The sequence below is a fragment of the Micropterus salmoides genome, unplaced genomic scaffold, assembly GCF_014851395.1.
Source record: "Micropterus salmoides isolate LMB-PRFRI ecotype aquatic unplaced genomic scaffold, ASM1485139v1 Ms_hic_scaffold_2304, whole genome shotgun sequence".
NCBI lineage: Eukaryota > Metazoa > Chordata > Actinopteri > Centrarchiformes > Centrarchidae > Micropterus > Micropterus salmoides.
The window spans coordinates 26,926-36,889 of record NW_024041490.1 but is presented as its reverse complement, the minus strand read 5'-3'; the positions used below and the strand labels follow the sequence as shown (position 1 = coordinate 36,889).

Sequence of the window (9,964 nt, the reverse complement as noted above, 5' to 3'; positions counted from 1 at the left end):
AAGGATCTAGCTTTTGGTAATGGAAATCTGATCTCTCAATATATCTCTAATGTGTACACTGCAGATGCATTAACAAGTCAGGTGCAAGTCCACATTATAACACAGTAAAAGAGCCTGACGGAATCTGTCAACCTCAAAGTGATGCCATCTTTAGTGACCACTAGTTGTAGTCAAGACCGCCCAAAATGAGACCAAGTCAAGACCAAGACCAGGGTTTATCGAACCGAGACAAGCCAACTTTAGGGGCTGAGACCAAGTCGAGACCAACACAGGTACCCCACATTACATGACACACTAAAATGTGAAACGTGATCATAGATACTTCTCAAATTGATCTGAAAGATCCAGATTCCCATTAAAATACCCCATACAAACACTAAGAGGCGAAATCAACGTAAGCATCTTTATTCAACGCTCCTTTTCCACGCTTACCATCGCGGGGAGGATGACAGTCGTTAACGGGAACAACACATTTTTAATTAGGGCTATTGGTTGCATTTGAAGCAATACATTTTACATCCAATCAAGTTAGGATGTTAACAAATAAATCAGACAATGCAAAAGCAGTTTATTGATATTCTCAAAGTTATTGTCTTGAAATAAAATCCAGAGTCCTCAATGTCCGAATCCGAGACCAGACAGAGCACAAATGTCGTCGAGTCCAAGACAAGACCAAGATCATCAATATATGGTCTTAAGACCGGTCTCAAGACCAAGACCGGTCTCAAGTACTACAACACTAGTGACCACACACAGTGTTTCCCACAGAATGACAGTGTAACTGTGTCAGCAACCGCAGCCATGGGGTATTTTTCAATTTCTAGTATTTCACCATTTCAATTCTACCTGATTCTCCACCTCATTTTAGTGTCTAACCACTATTTGAATCTGCTCCCTTTCTCTTCACTTCTCTATTCCATATACACACACCTAGAACTCTGGTCTCTTACCAGCTTGCCCCGCCTCTTGGATGTGTCCGAAATCACCCACTATTCATTATATAGTGGACTATATAATGAGCTCGCCATTTTGTAGTGCTGTCTGAATGTATAGTGAGAATTGTTATACCACGTCCAGTCAAAGTATCCCAGAATGCATTTTGAAAAGTGTACAACCGATGGTCACTAAACAAGCCCTACATTCCATCATGCATTGCGCTAATAGAAAAAACAGCCCACCAACCGTTGGTCATTCTTTTGTGTTACATGGTAGCTCCGCGTTAATCTTGAAAAGCTGCAGAGCTGCAGTCTCTATTCAATTTACACTGTAAATTTCCAGCTAAACTGAGGCGCTCTCTCTCTCTCTCGCCGTCATTCACCGGTCTTATGCAGAGTTTTACGTGCATTACTTCTGCCGACAACGGCATGCACGTCGCGGTTCCTCGTGGGTCTATTTCAAGTAGCCGGCTATTTAAAAACGATAAAATATTTTTTGTGTGGTACGGTGATAAATTATCCGCATGTCCCGCGAGGTTCGGACAACACCACACAACACCAGTGTTCCTCCACTGCCACTGCATACACGCTACGCTTATACATGCGCACTGACAACCCAGGGTTAGGGTTATTCACGCACTTCGAAAACATTTTTGAAAGTTTTATTCTTTGTTTATTGTTTGTATGTTTATTTACATCATTATATGTTGAATTGTATATCGTAATAAGCTGTATATTAACTTACTGGGAGAAAACTGGTGGTTCTATGTAAATGTTCCATATCGCCAAAATGGCTTGATCCTTGTTTCGCTGCGAAGCTTCAACTGTGAGATTGAGAGTCGAATCAGGCTCCACCATCGAAGCATCGACTCTTTGACTATTCGGGGTCAGCCTTATACAGAACCTGCAATTCTGTTTTCACAGCACCAGCTGTGCTGCATTTGAAGGAAGCTTATTAATGATGTAGCCTATCGAAACGATCGCAACCAATGTGTTACTGAATGACATCTGCACTGTTGTGTTCACTGTTCACTGTCGCTTGTCTGTGTAACACAATAGATAACAACTCTCTCTTTGTTTCTCTGCACCATGCTAAAATTGGTCGCCAAATATACCTGGGCAGCTGTTAATATCTATATGTGGGAAATGCTGACACATAATGCACTAAACAGCCTAATAAGATTCAAATTGGGACAAGAGGGACACACGTCACAGTGTATTCTTCTGGCCTCCTATCACAGGCCTTGGCAGGGCCCATATTGACACTGCAAACACCTGGATTACTCTGTCCAACCACTCTATCAAACCCCATGTCTGCTGCTTGACAGGCAATTACAGCCCCAATGGGCTGCAGTGCCTAACAGCTCTGGTGCAAGGTCATTGTCTGCCTCGATCTCTACCAACAGCTGAAGGAATCCTAAGTTCAGTGACTTATCTCCTCGGCGACAGAAGTATTCGTCTCAGACTGACAGTGTCATGTCCTTTGCCTTTGATGGATCACTATGACAGAGTGTGCCGGTGGGTCGCTCTGGTGACATCTTTGTGATTGGCTGATAATGGATAGCATCTATATTAAGAGTCAAGCAAACTGAAGGAAAATACAGGCATATCTAATGTTCAGTGTTTCGCCCACATATAACAAGCTTAAAAAGCTTGCAGACCAACCTACACACACTTTTTGAGCTGATTCAGCCTGCTAAGTTCATCCTAAATTTGGTACTTTGAATTATGGTTTAATATGGGTGATTCCCTTTGTTGTTGGCTGTTAATCAACTATATGGAGATATGTAAAATTAATTTAAAAAAAACACCAAAGTATTATTACAATACAGATAACAGCCTCAAACAGCTGTGAAGTTCAGCAGTGCTGCGAAGGGAGCAAATGGGAATGATTCAAAAAAAGTCTAAAGGTTTACGAGATTCAGCAAGTTAATAGAGCTTTCATATGTTCCTGTGGTTTAATGTGTCAAATGTCATATTAAGTCAGGGGGCTAATTGCTCTCTGTGTGTCTTTTTCTTCACGAATCTGTGTGTCAAAATTTAGTCACAGATGCTGCCCACCCGTGGATGGCAAATTGCCAGCTGTAACAAATGAGGTCTGTCTTTAAAAGCTGATCCTTGATGCGATTTCATTGTGCACCTTGATGAAAGACACACTGAAAATCTTTTTAATGTGTTTGACCAGTGGTGACCAACTACCAATTTAAAAAGGAGAAATGACAATATTCCGATCACTTGCTTAAATTATACCATTATACCACAGAAAATGACTGCCCTTACCTGCTTTCATCTGACGAAACCTCGTCCAGATCTCACTGGTGTAATGTATTTGTGAGTGAAGAACACTGTGATCACATATACTGTATGTAATGGACAGAAGTGGAAAGAAGATAATCAGCAGCAACGTTACTGCAGAGATGGAGATGGTTTGACTCATTCAAAGGACAGTGGAGTCAAAAACAGGAAACTGTGTGTGACACTGGCATTAGAGACTAAATAGCGCCTGGAAAACACTGATAGCAGAAATCAAAATGTGAAAGAAAAGAAGCAACAAGAGGAAGATGAACAAAGAACAAGACAACCCAGATCAAAAAGAAGTGCTCTTAAAGGCACTGAAAATGTACAAGAAATTCACATAGTATGCTTATAGTACATACTGCTAACATGCTTACTATATTAAAGATATAGTCTCCTGAGCTTTAACATACTTCTCCAAAGTATACTTTGAATAAATTGGTAATAAATATACTTAATCAAACATAAATATGCTTAAATAAAAGCATATTTTTCACAACATTTTAGTCTAATTATTAATATTTATTTAACTCTTAGTAAATACTATTTAGGTGTATTTTGTGAAAGTACATTGTTAAACAATTACACTTCTAGTGGGTTAAAAATATATTTATGCCAAATATGCTTCATTGTGTAGGCTACTGCAAAATATTGTAATTATTTATGTAATTGCCACATGTTTCAGCCTGATTTCTAGAAGTATGATTTTTAAAACATATTTTTTAACATTAAAATATATTTTTCAAAAGCATATTATTTCTTATATTTTTTATAATTTCTTTTCTTTCTTTTATTTTTTTCAAATCAGGTAAATAGCTAGTTGAGATCAGAGACCTCTTTCATAGGGGTAACCTGGCCAAGAAGGAAGCAGCACATGTTGTTAACTTAACAAACAAAGAACAACAACATATAGTAATAAGCATACTTTAAATCACATCATTTGTAAACACACATGTGTACACAGGGGCGAAGTGTGCCCTCGCACCCAGACCACTAGCGCAGTGTTTTCAATTTGACCAATCAGAATCAAGGTTTTCAAATTGATGACCCAATCACACAGCATGAAAGTCTGCTTCACGGAAGTTAACGTGTTTACTGTGGTTGAGAGGGAAGCTATTTTTGGCCAGAAATCATTTTGTTTCTCAGGTTTCCTTTGTTTGACTCGGACTTGGTGAAGGTGGACACCACAGACATAATAAGAAAAGAACACAGAAGAGAAGAATATCCGGTCAGCTCCCTGCAGAAGTTAAATGTGAAAAGAGCTAAAGAGGTGTGCCTGGCAAGTACAAGCAGGAGAGGACAGACGCAGATACTGCCGGAAAAATCCTCAAAGTTTATTGTTATTATTGTTAGCAAGATAACACAACTGTGTAAGTTAACTAAAGTTGAGCTCACTCTGGGTTTGAAAATATTTTCCTTGGTGGATAGCGCTGGTGTGCATTATTCTAGCACGTGGATTTATATATTTATTAGCTAACGTTAGTTAGCATTTTAATAGCTTCATAATCGTTACGCTTTTTGCTGTAAGGCAGTTTTTAATGTTACTAAAATTTCAGTAATATACAGTCTCCGTAACACTGTTGCTGGAATTTGATGCATGAGATTTTAAAAAGGTAGGCCTGTGCATGCGTGTGTATGAGCCCTCAATTCTGCTTTTGCACTGATAAAATGACCAGTGAGGTCTCTATTAGAGTAATAAATGCTACTAATATGTTGCTGTCTGTGTGCTAAAGAATAGGTTCACATTTGTATAGTCTACCTTAATACTCACATGTACATGTTTACAGTAAGTTCTTGGTCACTGTAATGATTATTCCTGCCCATATAGTCTGTAAAGACATCACCACAGTTGTCATTTTTGTATAAATTCATTCTAAAGTTTAGCTGAAGCTACTATGAATCATCAGCTAAGCATCTGCATTAGACTATTTAAAAGTGGATATCTTTTAAAGGCACACTGTTTTTCTTTTTAGAGATTTCTCTTCTCTGCAACCATGGAGGGGGTAATCATTACAGTGACACAGGTATGTGAGAATTGTTGCTTGAAATAATGTTTTTGTGTACTGCAATGCCTGACCACATGATCTAATAGCATGTGATGTTTTGTATGGTCATAGATCCTGTATTCAACTTTTGAACCTACCCTTTGCCAACTTTAACCAACTTAATGCTAAACCTAGAGTTGGAATTTCCTGCCTTAGCTCAAGAAAATTAAATGAATAAGAATAATAATAGAGTTACAGTGTTTATAATGATAAGCAAATGAAGAACTAAACTAGGTGGAAGTACTGGCCTAACTGAATATTTATTATATGTCATTTGCAACTGCATTTCTTTTCTTTTAGAGCATCCTGGTATCGTTGCCTCACTCAGATTGCTTAGAGGCCACAAAAACCTCAAAGGACCAGCCGGACCCTGACAAGCTCAATGTGCTCATAGGTATGTCTGGCTCCTGCACACGATCACTGTTTTTGCTCTCACTACATGTCAACAGGGTCAGACTAAAGAAACAAATATTCTTGTGAAAAAATAAGTATATTCAAAATATTGTTATATATTAAGTAATTGGCTACTTTTGTACTTTACAAATTGCCTGCTGTGTAATGTAAAATGACATGTAGACAGCACAGTTGTTAAGCAGGTCTGAATGTTTGTGTTATTTGTTAATAACATTTCATCATATACAGCTCCTCGGCTGAATGTACAGTAGTGTTTATGTAATGTTTTTGATCCTGTTGTAATGGAAGAACTGAGCATTAACTCTTTTCCACCACTCACTTATGGAAAACCATTTCACCTGAACCTAAAAAAATCAGACAATGGTTGTTAGTTCATTAGAGGTAATATTGCTTTGATATAGACAAAATATTTCCTTTTCCCTTCCACAGATGCTGTGTGATAAACCAGTTTCCAAATCCCATAGTGTCTGCAGTTGCAGAAAATGCAACGAGTCCTACTCAAAGATAACCGACCCTCCACTCCAAGGATAAGGATTGTGACATTTTTCAGTATCAGTTTGGATCCACCATTTGTACTGTATGCTTCCTTCACTACAGTTGAATAAGCGCTTGGACTGCCATACCAACGAGCCTGGCTCTTTGCCTTTGCTTTCAAAGTTGCATGTTTGGTACCCTGTAGACCTGTGTTTGAATATGGGTAGGGTGACCGCTCTCGCCTTTGGCCGCATATGGTGTCAGGAGTGGGATGGCTTGCTGTGAGGTCATCTGAGCTGTGCCCAGTGTCCGAACCGCATGAGAGACCCCCATGGGTAGCATTGATGATGGGATGTGTATAGTGTACTTTTCAGTAATACTGATCATATGTCATCATTTTACTGATTTTATTTTATTTGAAGGTGTTTTGGTCAAGTTGTGATACTTGCTGCTATACCTTCTAATGTACAAGAATTTATTTTTGTAATGTACACAAAATTAAAGTTTTTTAGTTGTCTGTATGTGTGTGTGTTATTATTATTATTATGCTAAAAAGGCATTTTGCAAGGTATGTTTCACTTTTACTAAAACACACTACGGTGCCTGCTGAAAGCAAATTTAAGGTCAAGAGTTCAATGAGCTTATAATAGTGATGGTGGCCTCAAGGAATAAAATACCAAATTTAGTACATCTGAAGAAACAATCTAGCCAAAGGCATCATGACACAGACTGTACTAGTGCTGTAGTCAGCCGTGTTTGTGAGTTGTGCCAATTATAATGCATTGTGTACCAGTTTTGTGTTAATAAGGGCTTTGTGTTGAACTTGCTCATCTTGATCAATGCATGCGTTTATTTGGGTAAAGTTGATTGATGTGTCACTGCCCTGGAGTTCCAATTATGCTGAAATGCCACCTTTGATCCCAAGAAAATTATAACATGGAAGATTAAAAAATGGGTAGAAAAGTGCAGACTTCCAAACTGGCACCAAATAATAAACTTTAATATTTACCAAATATTTACTTTAATTAGACTTGCGCTGCAAGTTATTTACTATGCATGAAGGAATAACTTATCTCAAGAGATCAAACAAAAGTTGTTTTTGGGCCTTCAGTCATGGATCTAGCGCAGAGCTGCTTTACTCAGTAAACTACCTGTTTGTGTTTGTGTAAGATAAATGCAGCCTTAAGATTCAATGAGAGTGAAAGCAGTGAGCTAACAGAGCCACACTGCTGGCATATTATTTCATGCCATGTTTGGCTTCCCCCGACTGGCAAGGGGTGGAATAAATCAAACACACACACACACACACACACACACACACAAACACACACACACACACACACACACAGTATCCTGCTTTGGCCACCATATTGGACTGAATATTTAGTGTCACGGCACATTATATTTCTCCTGAGGACTGAAACGCATGAAGCGTGAACAGAATCCTTGTTAGCGTCTCTAAACAGACTACTGAAAACTGAGAGGGAGACTTTTCGTGTATGTGTACTGTATGTGTGTGTGTATATGTGTGTGCATGTACTGTAGCCTACACAGAATGTTGGCCGTTTTCCCTCCCATCCAATTTCAGCATCTGAGCAGCAGAATCTTGACAGTGGGAACAATAAACATTAGTGAAATGAAATCGCCAGCCAAATGCAGCTTCACTAAGAATCCATAGAGAATACTAAAACTAATATAATAAGTCACTCTATGTGTCTGTGTGTACGTGCTTATAAAATGAGTCTATGAAATAGCCACAGCGTATCCGTCTGCTTGACTTTATGGTAATGGAAATGACAGAAAGGGTCACACAATACAAAAAAGCTATGACTTCCCTCCATCAAATCCTTTTATGTCACTTCAAAAATATTTCACCCGGGCTGGGAACAGCATTTGTCTGTGTCAGTTGCACTATAAAAATTGACTTTTCATATCCCAGCACAGTAGGGTGCAGCACCGGCAGGGTGTGTTTATATCTCTATGACTAAGGCATACATCGTGTACAGGTTAGAATACATAAGGGATTCCTCTATTACAGTTGAATGCTGATAAAAAAAAAGAGAGATTTTAAAGCAGTGGGGTTCCTCACATTAAAGCTGTGTGATTGTGCCCTGAGGAGATTTGGCAGCCTGTGTGAAAAAGTGTGTTTGTTTATCTTTGTAAAAAGGACAGAGGTCATAGAGAGGGCACTCTATAGCAGGGTGAAAGTTTTTTTTTTCCCACTGCTAATTGAATTTAACTGAATTACACTGAACAAATTATGGCAAAAAAACCCCCACCACGCTGTTACATGTGTGTGTTCTAATTCAGTGTATGACAGAGGTGTTTAGATTTGTATTAGCAAAGCCCGAGTGTATTGAACAACTAATACTGACAGTCTAGAACTACAAATCAAACACGACATGATGCCATAAAAATAGCATTTTGAAAATGATGAAATCCGATTGGGAAAAACACAGCTGAAGGAAGTGAGGAATAAGTATTCACCTGCAGCGGAGTTATGGCACTTTGAAAACGTTTCACTGTCTCCACATATCAAGCGCGATTGAGCTCCGTCTTTGAAAATGAAACTGTCTTGAAGCAAACTCTCTACCATTTTATATGTTGTGGGTTTGTGAGACAGCTCTGAACTATAATCCTTCCTACGGTGAGACCACCTATCATTTGTGTGTGTTTGTGTGGCAGGTAGGTGCAACACCATGCAAGTGTGTCTATATGTCTCTTTAAGCAAGGCTGCAGCTGCACACAACACACAACATACACATCTGTGTGCATGGGGTATTATGTGTGCCAGAGCAGGATGGTATTTTGATTGGCTGTGGGGGTGTTTGCATATTCATGAGAAGAAAAACCATTTGTGGTTTGATGAATGCCGTCAGAAGGGCCTGCTGGATAGGAGTTGCCACAGCTAAATTAACCTGAAACCCATGTCACGTTTTCACAGGAGCGCGCGCACACACACACAAACACACACACAGATTGACAGAGCGGATTGAAAGTTATTTAAAGAGGAATAAACACCCCAAAACAAGAACTGTTATTTATTTCACACTCTAAAGTCAATGTATAAAAATTTCTTTGGAAATAGGGGAAGCAAGACTTGAATTGATGATGTCACATGATACATTACGGAGATGTTTTATCAGTGGTTACTAACTCTGTGGGCTCATAAATGTTTTGTTTGAGATATTCCATCCCACTGAATATAATTTGAATGCAGGGCTTCCAGCTGTGACTCAGAAAATACAGTGGCATCCCAGTAAAATCACAGCGGGTGCTGTCTTGGTGTCCTGGCTGTTGTTTCCCATTACCCAACGTCAGCTCTGGGATTCGTCCCAAGATTAGATCATCATCACATCATCGCAGTCTGTCTTGGCTCCTCAGGTTAAAGAGAGACTTAGAGGCTGTACAATCCTAATCTACAGCTGATACACACACACACACACACACACACACACACACACGCGTACAAATTAATTCACACAAGATGCATGTTAACCTGTGCATACGCCATATCTCCCCACCCTCATCCTCCTCACTTCTCCCCAGCTTCATTTTCACCCCTCACGTTTCCCTAAACCCTCTTCCTTCCTCTCTCTCAACCTTGTGCTTTTTCTCTTGTCGTCCTGCTCCGCTCCTATTCTTCCTCCTTCAACTAATTCTTCACCCTCCCTCTGCTCTGCAGTAAAGGGAACAACACAATCACCATTAAGACCCCTCTCTCATCCCTCAGTGGGCTGACGCACAGACAGACAGACAGGTGCTTAATGCCCCGCTACCACTCCAATCTCCAGTACATCT

The 9,964-nt window shown here is 39.5% G+C and overlaps 1 long non-coding RNA gene across 1 annotated transcript; it reads left to right on the top strand.

Moving 5' to 3' along the window:
• The first annotated feature begins 4,392 nt into the window (after window positions 1-4,392).
• LOC119918597 lies at window positions 4,393-6,680 on the top strand. The gene is made up of 4 exons (XR_005447471.1): window positions 4,393-4,600; window positions 5,204-5,254; window positions 5,576-5,669; window positions 6,119-6,680. It is a non-coding gene; the product is annotated as an uncharacterized LOC119918597 (long non-coding RNA).
• The last annotated feature ends 3,284 nt before the right edge of the window (window positions 6,681-9,964 follow it).